The sequence below is a fragment of the Lagenorhynchus albirostris genome, chromosome 1 (genome assembly GCF_949774975.1).
Source record: "Lagenorhynchus albirostris chromosome 1, mLagAlb1.1, whole genome shotgun sequence".
Classification (NCBI taxonomy): domain Eukaryota; kingdom Metazoa; phylum Chordata; class Mammalia; order Artiodactyla; family Delphinidae; genus Lagenorhynchus; species Lagenorhynchus albirostris.
Window position 1 is genome coordinate 183774390 of NC_083095.1, and position 12127 is coordinate 183786516.

Sequence of the window (12127 nt, forward strand, 5' to 3'; positions counted from 1 at the left end):
TCCCCAGCTCCCAAGTATACAGTTGGAATAGACATTCTTGGCACCTGTCGGACGCCCTCATTGGATCCCTGAACCATGCAGTTAAGGCTAGTATGGCAAGGAAGGTCAAGAGGAAACCCTGAAGCTTCTCCTCTTAAGTAATGTGAAAATATATAAAATAGTAAACAAAACAGAATCCATTAGAACAATATCTTACCAGATAGGGAATATCTATAAGCAAAATAAACCACCTTCCCTATGATGATAATATGCAGCAAGAATTGAGAAGTCACTGCTCTGAAGGTAAAATAGGTTATTTATCTTCAGAATAAACACTTTAGGGGTAATTATCTTGGGGAGCCCCCTGGGGAAGAAGATAAACATTGAGGTACCTGGAGCACCTCTGAACATCGGTAAACTGATCCAAATGCAAGTAGTTTAGACTGATACGTTAGCCACCTATTGCTGTGTAACAAAGTACCACACAGTAATAACTGTGTAATTACTAATGACTTAGTAACTAACTGTGAGATAGCACACGCACATTGTTTTATTGCCTCAAAGCAAAATGCATTTATTATCTCACATTCTCCATGGATTCTGGGCACGGCTTAGCTGGGTTCTCTGCCTCAGGGACTATCACGAGGCTGCAGTTGAGGAGCTGGCGGGGACTGGGGTCTTATCTGAAAGGCTCGAATTTATTTCCAGGCTCACGTGGTTGTTGGTAAGATTGGTTCCTTGCAGGCTGTTGAACCGAGGCCCTTGGTTCCTAGCTGGCTGTTGGCTGGAGGCTGCCCTCAATTCCTTGCCACGTGGGCTGCTCCAGCATGACTGTTTACTTCAAAGCATACAAGCCAAGAGGGCAACAGAGAAAGTCCACAAGTAAGGTGTAAGTTACAGTCTTGTGTAACCTGATCAAGAAAGTCATATCCCATCACCTTTACAGTATTCCATTGGGTAGAATGAAGTCACAAGGTCCTACACACACCCAAAGGGAGGACAACCCAACATAAATACCAGGAGTTGGGGATCTGTGGGAGCTGTCTTAGAATTTTCCTGCCTCAACTTGGGTTCAGTAATTCAATTTAATGGTATAAAATCATGTCCTGTGGTGAGAAGGGTACATCCCTATGGACACATTTTTCTCCCAGCTTTACTGAGGAATAATTTAAAAATAAAAATTGTATATATTTAGGGTGTACATGATGTTTTCATATATGTATAGATACATCATGAAATGCTTACCACAATCAAGCTAGTTAAGATATTCATCACCTCATATAGTTACCTTTTTTGTTTTGTTAAGAACAATTAAGAACTACTCTCTTAGCAAATTTCAAGTATACAATACAGTATATTTAACTGTAGTTGCTGGGCTGTACATTATACATCCAGAACTTATTCATCCTGCATATTTTAAGCTTTGTACTCTTTGACCAACATTTTCCCACTTCCCCTACTCTCCAGCCCCTGGTAAACACCATTCTACTCTCTAAGGGTTTGACTATTTCAGATTATTATATATAGGCAACAGCATGCAGTATTTGACTTCCTGTGTCTGGCTTATTTCATTGAGCATAATGTCCTCCAGGTTCATCTATGTTACCACAAATGACAAGATTTCCCTTCTCTTTAAGGATAATGTTCCATTGTATAATATGTATATTATATATTATATATATACACACACACATATATACACCACATCATCTTTATCCATTTATCTGTCAGTGGACCCTTAGGTTGTTTCATTGGCTGTTTTATCAATAAATGCTGCAATAAATGTGGGAGTGCAGATCTCTCTTTAAAATACCGATTTCATTTTCTTTGGATATATACCCAGAAGTAGGATTGCTGGATCATATGGTAGTCCTGTTTTTAATTTTTTGAGGACCCTCCATACTGTTTTCCATAATGGTTGTACGAATTTACAATCACACTAACAGTGCACAAGTGTTCCCTTTTCTCCATATCCTTGCCAACACTTAATCTTTTGTCTTTTTTGTGATATCCATTGTGGCATTCACTTGCATTTCCTGATGATTAGTGATGTTGAGTACCTTTTCATATACCTGTTGGTTCTTCGTCTTCTTTTGAGAAATATCTATTCAGGTCCTTTGCCCATTTTAAAACTATGTTTTCTTGCTTTTGAGTTAGTTGAGTTCCTTATATACCTTAGATATTAACCCTTTATCAGACGGCTCTACTCGCAACTCATTTTTACCATTTTGGTTTCATGTTATAGAGATGATTTAGCTTCTCTATACTAGTTTCCCCATTAGTACATTTAAAAACCAATCAATCTATTATCTTTATATCTATATTTGCTTTCCAACATAGCCCTGGAAGATACATGAAGAGGATTGATTTTTTTACATTTCCTCAAGTACAGGATTCTCTTCCAAAGAGTGGTTCTACCTACACCCCCTGACCTTGCGTGTGGGCAGCACTAAAAATGGACTTTCTTCGTTAAGTGTGACTTTGCTTTGGATCCCCCAAGGCAATTTTTTACTTGGAGTTAATAACTCAGACCCAAGTGTTTAGTTTGGAAGACGGAAGTTATTGTCAATCTTGGGTTACCTAATCCAAGGCCAAGCGGAAAGTTTTTCTAAGCAGCAGGTGGAGGGAGGGGCCAGCCCAGCCCTTCCACCGCTCTCCTCCAGGTAACCCCTGTCAATGTCCCAGAGGCATACGCCTTTACACGCACCCAGTCTGCCTGTTTGCCAAGAACTGTACACCACGGGGACTTCTGAGAGGAAAGCAACATGATCAGTTTGAGAGACATGATTTCCTCTAATCTCCATAGATTTTTTGTTTCGATCATAAACATCAGTGATGGGTAGAATATTTGTCCTGCCACCGCTACAGAATGTTTATCCATCCATCATCCATCCCAGCAAGCAGTGTGAGGCTGGGCCTTCAACATCGCTCCCTCATCTGCATGTGGCGACGGATGCCCACCAGGGACATTCAGCAGGGTCACTGATGCGGGGGGAGGCCTACAACTGGCTTTCAGCTACAAAAGAGGAGGAAAGAATGGGAGGATTCTCCCATAGTCCTAACTCGCATCACATAGAACCTATTTCTACTTTTAAAATCATGTCAGTCATGGTTATACATGTTTTCAACCCATGCTATTGGCCATTTTTAAATTTTACTTTTGCACTGGGACTTTGAAGGATTGGATTATTGTCCTTTTTTTTTTTTTTGGAGAGTTGTGGTGGGGAATAAAGGGAACATTATAACCCACAGAGCACAGCACACTGAATGTGACCACACAGCATTTCACAAACAACTGCTCTTACATCCCTGAGGAAAAGGCTCTACTCTCAACTCATTTTTACCATTTTGGTGTCAGACACCAAGTGCCAACAGGTTGCACACATCAAGTGCTTCCCATTTTCTGGCTCTCAGATAATCGAATATCAGGAAGGTTTTGGCTAGGAGGGTCACCAGCTCCTCTTTCCTGGAAACTCAGACTGCAAAGATTTAAGCCCTCCCTTTTCTGATTTTCCCTTCCAAATTACAGTGATTGATATATACAGATGTTTCCAGAACTTTATTACACTGTTTAGTGAGACTTTTTCATCAGACTAAAAAGAGGCATAAACAATATTTCAAAAGAAGAACAAATTCTAACATGCGTAGATCACGATGTGTCTCAAGCTATGAACTCTGACCTCCTCTAGAATAATGGAAATTTTGACAGGTTTTCCCTTTGCCTTCATGCCTCCCTATTGGCTAATTCACATGTATAGATTAATACTCTTAAGAATACCTTTACTTCAGATTAACAAAAGCCTTTACCATTTCATCTTCCCTTTATAATATTTCTGCCACTGTGTATATATCTATGTGTGTGTGTGTGTATATTTTTCCCCCCATTTTGGCCACAGCATGGTATGCGGGATCTTAGTTCCCAGATCAGGGATCAAACCCGAGCCCCCTGCAGTGGAAGCGCAGAGTCTTAACCACTGGACCACCAGGGAAGTCCCAGTATATTTTCTTAACTGGTCCCGCTGTTCCTTCTTTCTGCCTCTCAGGAGATTTGGAGGGGAGATGTTGCTGGGAAACAGAGAGCTCTGTCATATTTTCAGCTTCCTCCTTAGGAGGAGAGCTAGCACTTACCTTCTCATTCCAGTCCCTCTCATAGAAGCTGGATACTTGCTGCATTCCCAGAACTCTGCAGTGTGTTGGGATGGAACATAAAAATAGCCTTCTCTCCTGCAGGGGACGCATCTTGATTAGAAATCTTGAAATATTTTTCTCAATTGCATTTTCCATGGAAGGGACTAGATTTCAAACCAGGCAGGTGGCAAACAGTCACATGGTTTTTCAGCTCGTTGGCCCTGACATCTCATGAGAACAACTTAAAATGCTTACAAAAAATCTTTCATTTCAGGAGCTTAGCAGGGTGTTACAGTGGATCCACCCAACTCTGGGCCATAATTCTGCATATGCCATCGTGCTCAGTGATTGAAGCAAACAGCACTCACGGGTCTTGGAATTCTACCATGTTGTTTGCCTCTATGTTCCCTGGTAATTATCCCAGGTGGGGTCTTTAAGATCCAGTTCCTCCCTCCTACACTGTTGGTGGGAATATAAATTGGTACACTCACTATTGAGAACAGTGTGGAGGTTCCGTAGGAAACTAAAAATAGAGTCACCATATGATCCTGCAATCCCACTCCTGGGCATATATCCAGAGAAAACCCTAATTCGAAAAGATACACGCACCCCTATGTTCATAGCAGCACCATTTACAATAACCAGGTCATGGAAGCAACCTAATGTTCACCTAGAGATGAATGGATGAAGAAGATGTGGTATAGATACACAATGGAATATTACTCAGCCATAAAAAAGAATGAAATAATGCCATTTGCAGCAACATGGATGAACCTAGAGGTTATCATACTAAGTGAAGTAAGTCAGAAAGAAACAGACAAATATATAATATCACTTATTTATGGAATCTAAGATAGAACACAAGTGGACTTATTTATAAAACAGAAATAGACTCACAGACATAGAAAACAAACTTATGGTTACCAAAGGGAATTGCAGTGGGGAGGGGCAGGAGGGGGAAGAGATAAATTTGGAGTCTGGGATTAACAAATACACAATATGTGTAAAATAAATAAACAACAAGGACCTACTATATAGCACAGGGAACTATATTCAATGTCTTGTAATACCTATAATGGAAAAGAATCTGAAAAAATGTGTGTGTGTGTGTATAACTGAATCACTTTGCTGTATACCTGAAACTAACATGACATTGTAAATTAACTATATATATATTTTTAAAAAGTTAAATAGGGACTTCCCTGGTGGTCCAGTGGCTAAGACTTCATGCTTCAAACGCAGGGGGCCCTGGTTTGATCCCTGGTCAGGGAACTAGATCCCACATGCCGCAACTAAGAGTTCGCATGCCACATGCCACAACTAAAAAAAAGATCCCACATGACACAACAAAGATCCTGCATGTGGCAACGAAGACCTGGTGCAAACAAATAAATAAATAATTTTAAAATACATAAAAATTTAAAAAGGTTAAATAAAATCCAGCTCCTCAGACCTGCTTTATCTTGCATAACTGAAAGTTTATACCCATTGAATAGCAACTTCCCACATCCCCCTCACCCTGCCCTGGCAACTACCGTTCTACTCTCTGCTTCTACGAGTTTGACTATTTTGTTAAGAGGGTAGACCCCATGTTAAATGTTCTTATCATAATAAACAAAATAGAGCAAAACCCATTCCTTGTCTTGGGCAGAGGGCTTGGTGATCTGGAGGAAGGCTACTCCAGCCCATGCTTAGAGCATCAATTAATCCACTCATGATAGACAGGGGAAGCTTGTTCACATCCTCAACAAATATTTATTGTGCACCTACTATGTGCCAGGCACAGTGCTAGTTCTGGCTGACAGTGATGACCACGCAGGCACGTTTCCTTCCATCATAGAGTCTAATTCTCTCTCCAGTGGAGGGGGGAAATAAAAAACATAAACTAATTATTATAAATGAATGATATGAATAAAATTAACAGTGTGCTGGCTGAGGAAATGGTGCAGTAGGGGTGGAAACCAAGCGAGGAGACCTATTTTGCATAGGGAGGCTAGAGAAGGTCTTTCTAAGAAGGTGACCTTTAACGTGAGACCTGAAAAACAGGGAGTTAAATGGAGTCTGAAAATACATATGATCCCGCAGGAAAGGGAAATATTCATAGGAATGTGGTGATTGACTATCAGTGTTGAGTGAGAACCATCTCTATGTTTGCCTCCCCTTCCAAAGCCCCTAGACTTTGCTCCCTGTAGGCATCTAGAGACACTGAACTGGACCTTAGGGGGAGACAGGAGAAATGGTGGCCACTGCGATTTCAAGGAGACGTAGTAACAACACACTCTATGTTGCTACGGACATTTCCTTGTATCTTGAGCCTCGATCTTGTCCCTGAGCTCCAAACTATCAGATTCTGTTGTGTGCATGACGTTTCCATATGGCTGTCTAATATACATCTGAAATTTATCAGGTCTAAAACAGAACTCAATTTTCTGCCTGGGATTCCCTTACCTTACATATGACACCAGCATCTACCCGTAGCACAAGCCAAAACAGATAGAGTCATTCTTGATTTTTTTCTTTTTCTCATCTCCTTCGTGAAATACATTAGCAAGACTCTATCACCAGTATATATCCAGAACTATCCACTTCTCTCCTTCTTCAAGATGACCACCATGGTCCAAGGCCACCACCATGGTCCAAGCCCCCAGTGCCTGTACTGCTGCAACAGCCTCCTACAAGTTTCCTTGCTTCTGTAATAATTTTCCACAGCATAGACAGAGTGATTACTGTAATGTTAAATCAGGTCTTCTTAATCCCCTTTGTAAACCTTTCAAGGGCTTCCATGGCCTTCATAATCCCTGAAAAGCCATTGATCCATACTTTTCTCAGCTCTATCTCAGACCATTCACCTTGCTCCCGACTCTCAACTTTGCTCACTACTCTCCGGTCATACTGAGCTTTTGTTCTTTACTATTCAGGCTCATTCCAGCCTTTTAGTAGGTGCTCAGCCAACGGTTTTAACATTTTCAACAATACATTAAAATGATCCTACACCATGACCAAGGGGGATTTATTCCAGAGATGCAAGGATGGTTCAATATCTGCAAATCAATGTGATACACCACATTAACAAATTGAAGAATAAATCATATGATCACCTCGATAGATGCAGAAAAAACTACTGACAAAATTCAACATCAATTTATGTTAAAAATCCTCGACAAAATGGGTATAGAGGGAACAAACCTCAACATAATAATGACCATGTATGACAAACCTATAGCCAACATCATACTCAATGGTGAAAAGCTGAAAGAATTTCCTCTGAGATCAGGAACAAGGATGCCCACTCTCGCCATGTTTATTCAACACAGTATTGGAAGTCCTAGCCACAGCAATCAGACAAGAAATAAAAGGAATCCAAGTTGGAGAGGAAGAAGTAAAACTGTCACTGTTTACAGATGACATGATACCATATATAGAAAATCTTAAAGATGCCACTAAAAAACTATTAGAACTACTAAATGAATTCAGTAAAGTTGCAGTATACAAAATTAATATACAGAAATCTGTTGTGTTGCTATACACTAGCAATGAACTAACAGAGAGAAATTAATAAAGCAATCCCAATTACAATTTTATCAAAGAATAAAACACCTAAGAATAAATTTAACCAAGGAGGTGAAAGACCTGTGCACTGAAATATATAAGACACTGATGAAAGAACTTAAAGAAAACACAAATAGAAAAATAGTCTGTGCTCTTGGATTGGAAGAATTAATATTGTTAAAATGTCCAACTATCCAAAGCAATCTACAGATTCAGTGCAATCCTTACAACGGCAATTTTCACAGAAATAGAACAATCCTAACATTTGTATGGAACCACAAAGACCCTAAATAGCCAAAGCAATCTTGATAAAGAATAAAGCTGGAAGCATCATGCTTCCTGATTTCAAAATATATTATAAAACTAAGTAATAAAAACAGTATGGTATTGACATAAAAACAGACACATAGATCAGTGGAACAGAGTAGAAATTCCAGAAACACACACATATTTGGTCAATTAATTTATACCAAAGGAGCCAAGTATATACAGTGGGGAAAGGATGGTCTCTTCAAAATATGGTGTTGGGAAAACTGAACACATACAAAAGAATGAAACGGAATCACTATCTTCTATCATACACAAAAATCAACTCAAAATGGATTCAAGATTTGAATGTAATACCTGAAAGCATAATGCTCCTAGAAGAAATCATAGCGAGTAAGCTCTTTGAAGTTGGTCTTGGCAATAATTTTTGGACTTGGCACCAAAAGCAAAGGCCGCAAAAGCAAAAATTCAAGAGAGACGACCTCAAACTAAAAAGCTTCTTCGTAACAAAGAAAACCACTAACAAAATGAAAGGCAACCTACTAAATAGGAGGGAATATTTCAAATCATATATCTGATAAGGGGGTTAATATCCAAAAGATATAAAGAACACAACTCATTAGGGCAAAAAACGATCCACTTAAAAATGGAACTGAGGCAGGGTGCACATCTGTGATGGCGAGGAGAAGATAAAATCTGATGCTGGGGCCCTCCTTCTTAGTACACACCATCTAATTTGGAGAGATCAGAAAAATCATGAATGCTGCATGGCCTTTCCTCTTTCCCAAATTGTGTTCATTGAAGAACAGGCAGCTGGAATTGGGAAAAGTGCCCAAATAGTGGTTCATCTTCACCCAGCTCCTTCTAACAAAGAACCTGGCCCATTCCAGAGTAGTAAGAACTCCTACATCAAGCTTTCCTTCAAAGAACACGGCCAGATTGAGTTTTACAGGCATTTATCAGAGGAAGTGACACAGAGAAGGTGGGAGAATATGCCAGTTTCCCAGTCGTTACAAGCAAATAGAGGACCCCAGCCAGGAAGAATAAGGGCTGTAGGAATTGTAGGTATTGAAAAGAAACTGGAAGAAAAAAGAAAAGAAACTGACAAACATTTCTGAGGCCTTCAGAGACCTCAGTAAGCTAATGGTCAAGGCTAAGGGAATTGGTGGTGTTATCAAAATCCATCGCTAATAAGATTAAAGAGAAGCAAGGTGACATCACAGATGATGAGACCATCAGGTTTAAATCCTACTTACTGAGCATGGGAATAGCTAACCCGGTTACCAGGGAAACGTACGGCTCAGGCACACAGTACCACATGCAGCTGGCCAAACAGCTGGCTGGAATATTGCAGGCGCCTTTGGAGGAACGAGGGGGAATAAATGTCACTCACAGAGGTGTACTGTTTAGTAAACCAAGCTCGAGGAATAGAATTGCTCTCACCAGAAGATTTAGTGAATGCATGCAAGATGCTGGAAGCCCTGAAATTACCTCTCGGCCTCCGTGTGTTTGACAGCGGCATCATGGTAATTGAACTTCAGTCCCACAAGGAGGAGTAAATGGTGGCCTCAGCCTTGGAGACGGTTTCAGAAAAGGGATCTCTAACATCAGAAGAGTTTGCTAAGCCTGTGGGAATGTCTGTCCTCCTGGCTAAAGAAAGGTTGCTTCTTGCCGAGATGATTCAGTGGAAGGCTTGCAGTTTTACCCAAATTTAATTATGACACAGAGCTAAGAGTTTTGTATTTGAAATAACTTGTTACTGGTATACTTGCCTCATGCAGAAGTTGTATGACATTGAGCTAAGGGTAAACCCTGATAAACAGAATTTACTGGAACTTCGCAATATAATATAAAACGCTTTTAGTTTCTATGTAAATATTATGATCCAGGAAGCCTCTTTAGGTTAAATATAGGAAAATATAGAAAGATGAATGCCAATATGAATTTGAAATCATGCTACAGTTGTATAGAAACCCTCAGAGTTTAACTTGAAATATGGTGGATTTTAACTTGATCTTCAAATCTGACCATTTTTTAAAGAAGAGGATTTAGTTCATGGGGGAAAAAAGAGAAAAGTTACATGTTTGAACAGGTTTGATTATTTTGGTGTGATGAAAATTCACCTGAATTATAAATGAGGTTTTTCTCTGCATTTAGTGTGCACATTTTGGGGAATTTTCATGCAACAACTTATACCTACAGTGTAGTTTAAGAACCTGACAACACTGGAGCAAAATATCCAACTGCAGGATATCATCTGAGGCTCTCCCTAAGGGCTTTCAGAAGCAGCCATAGGCATGTCTTCAGCAGACCAAATAAAGCTCCTTAAAAAGAGAGAGAGGGCTTCCCTGGTGGCACAGTGGTTAAGAATCTGCCTGCCAATGCAGAGGACACGGGTTCAAGCCCTGGTCTGGGAAGGTCCCACATGCTGTGGAGCAACTAAGCCCATGTGCCACAACTACTGAGCCTGTGTACCACAACTACTGAAGCCCGCGTGTCCCAACTACTGAAGCCTGCACGCCTAGCGCAGTTGTGCTCCCCAACAAGAGAAGCCACCACAATGAAGCCCATGCACCGCAAGGAAGAGTAGCCCCCACTTGCCGCAACTAGAGAAAGCCTGCACACAGCAATGAAGGCCCAACGCAGCCATAAATAAATAAATTTTTTTAAAAAAAGATAGAATTTTATCTGACTTATGTATATATAATCTGACTAGTTTTTTTTTTTTAAGTGATGATTTCATGGCTGGCATTTAAAGAATGCAACTATGTCATTTTGTTTTAAAAATGCTATGGATTTTGAAAGTGAATTAAAGAGCTACATAGACATGCCCAGAGATATGGTTACAGATTTGGGAAGTAGACGCTTCAGGATTTCCCTAGGATTGTTTTGTGGGTAGAGAGACCAGGAGAACCTTTAACACGCTCTACAGGAACCTTGGTGCTCTTGTACCTCAGAGTCAAGGATGGAAAATAGAGAGTGGGAACATAATATGTCTCCTTTTCCTTCCCTAAAGAAGGAGTTTCAGTGCTGAACTTTTAAAATCTTTCTATCATATTCTAGCAATATTTTTTTCCTTTACCCCACACATTATAAGTTGTGTGGAGAAACTATCTCGCTAAAAGGTATTACTGAGCTAGCAGAAACAACCTAATATATTGAATCTAGATTGCTTGAGCTTTCCAGCGGACTGCCTGACTTTGTTACTGCCACACAGCGTACGGTACGTTGGCATTACCTCAAACTCAGGGACCCCACAGAGACAGAAGGAGAACCCCTTTCTAAGACTGAGTTGGCAGTGGAAGGTAGTGGTGGGTTTTGGCCAAGCCTCTAGAAGGGATAGTACCTGTACTGAGAGAACCTCTGAGACCGGGAGGCGGGGATACCCAGGCTCAGACTCTGGGAGCCGTGAGACGTCCTCGCTAAGAGGTGGAGGGCCACTGCCAATGCCCTTTGGGGAAGGTCCAGGGATCCTCAGCTGCAGACCCAGGGAATCCCTCCAAGTGCAGCCAGAGTCAGTCCCTGATCCCTGCCTGAACCCTGTCGCTGCTTCACATCCTCCAGTGTCACGGGAATGTTGTGGCCGAGGCATCCTGCCTTAGTCTTAGTTTTCCGAACCTCTCACTGATTCCACGTTGTGAGCACAGATCCTGTAATTCCCCATTGCTCAGCCTCAGGTTTGTTTGGGGGGAAATTCGGTGTCTGGCTGCCCAAGTCTTTCAGGCCATTGTGTATGGTTGCTTGTATATCACTCCTATCTCTGGGATGCAGACACTCTCCCACTGCCCTGGCAAACTTGTATGTGTACACACACACACACACACCTCATCTAGCTAAGGTTTTTTAAAACTACACAGATAAATAATGTGTTTCACTAGTTGGAATGAGCTGCAACTAAGATTGTTTGAGCTACTGGGTCTGGCTCCAATGGTCTGGATTCATTATGGCAAACTCCTGTAATTCAGAATATTTATTTACACTAGTGTGACAACACATTAACAAAAATGGAGCAGTCTGAATTGTAAAAGTGAACTAAAGAGGAAGAAAAGGGACATGGATGTATTTTGCAAATGTCACATTAGTTAAAAAGCAGGTACGATCGATTTTATTGTTTTAAAGTGGGTATTCTTCAGTTTCCAGACCTCAGTGTGTATATTTTCATCCTTTTATTTTCTTTGTTTTTACCAAATAAGGTGTCATTTTG

The 12127-nt window shown here is 40.6% G+C and overlaps 2 pseudogenes; both read left to right on the forward strand.

Moving 5' to 3' along the window:
- The window catches only part of LOC132528845 (coiled-coil domain-containing protein 3-like), a 71063-nt pseudogene extending 68694 nt beyond the window's left edge, over nucleotides 1–2369 (forward strand).
- A 6265-nt stretch (nucleotides 2370–8634) lies between these two features.
- LOC132504240 (vacuolar protein-sorting-associated protein 36-like) lies at nucleotides 8635–9723 on the forward strand (annotated as a pseudogene).
- The last annotated feature ends 2404 nt before the right edge of the window (nucleotides 9724–12127 follow it).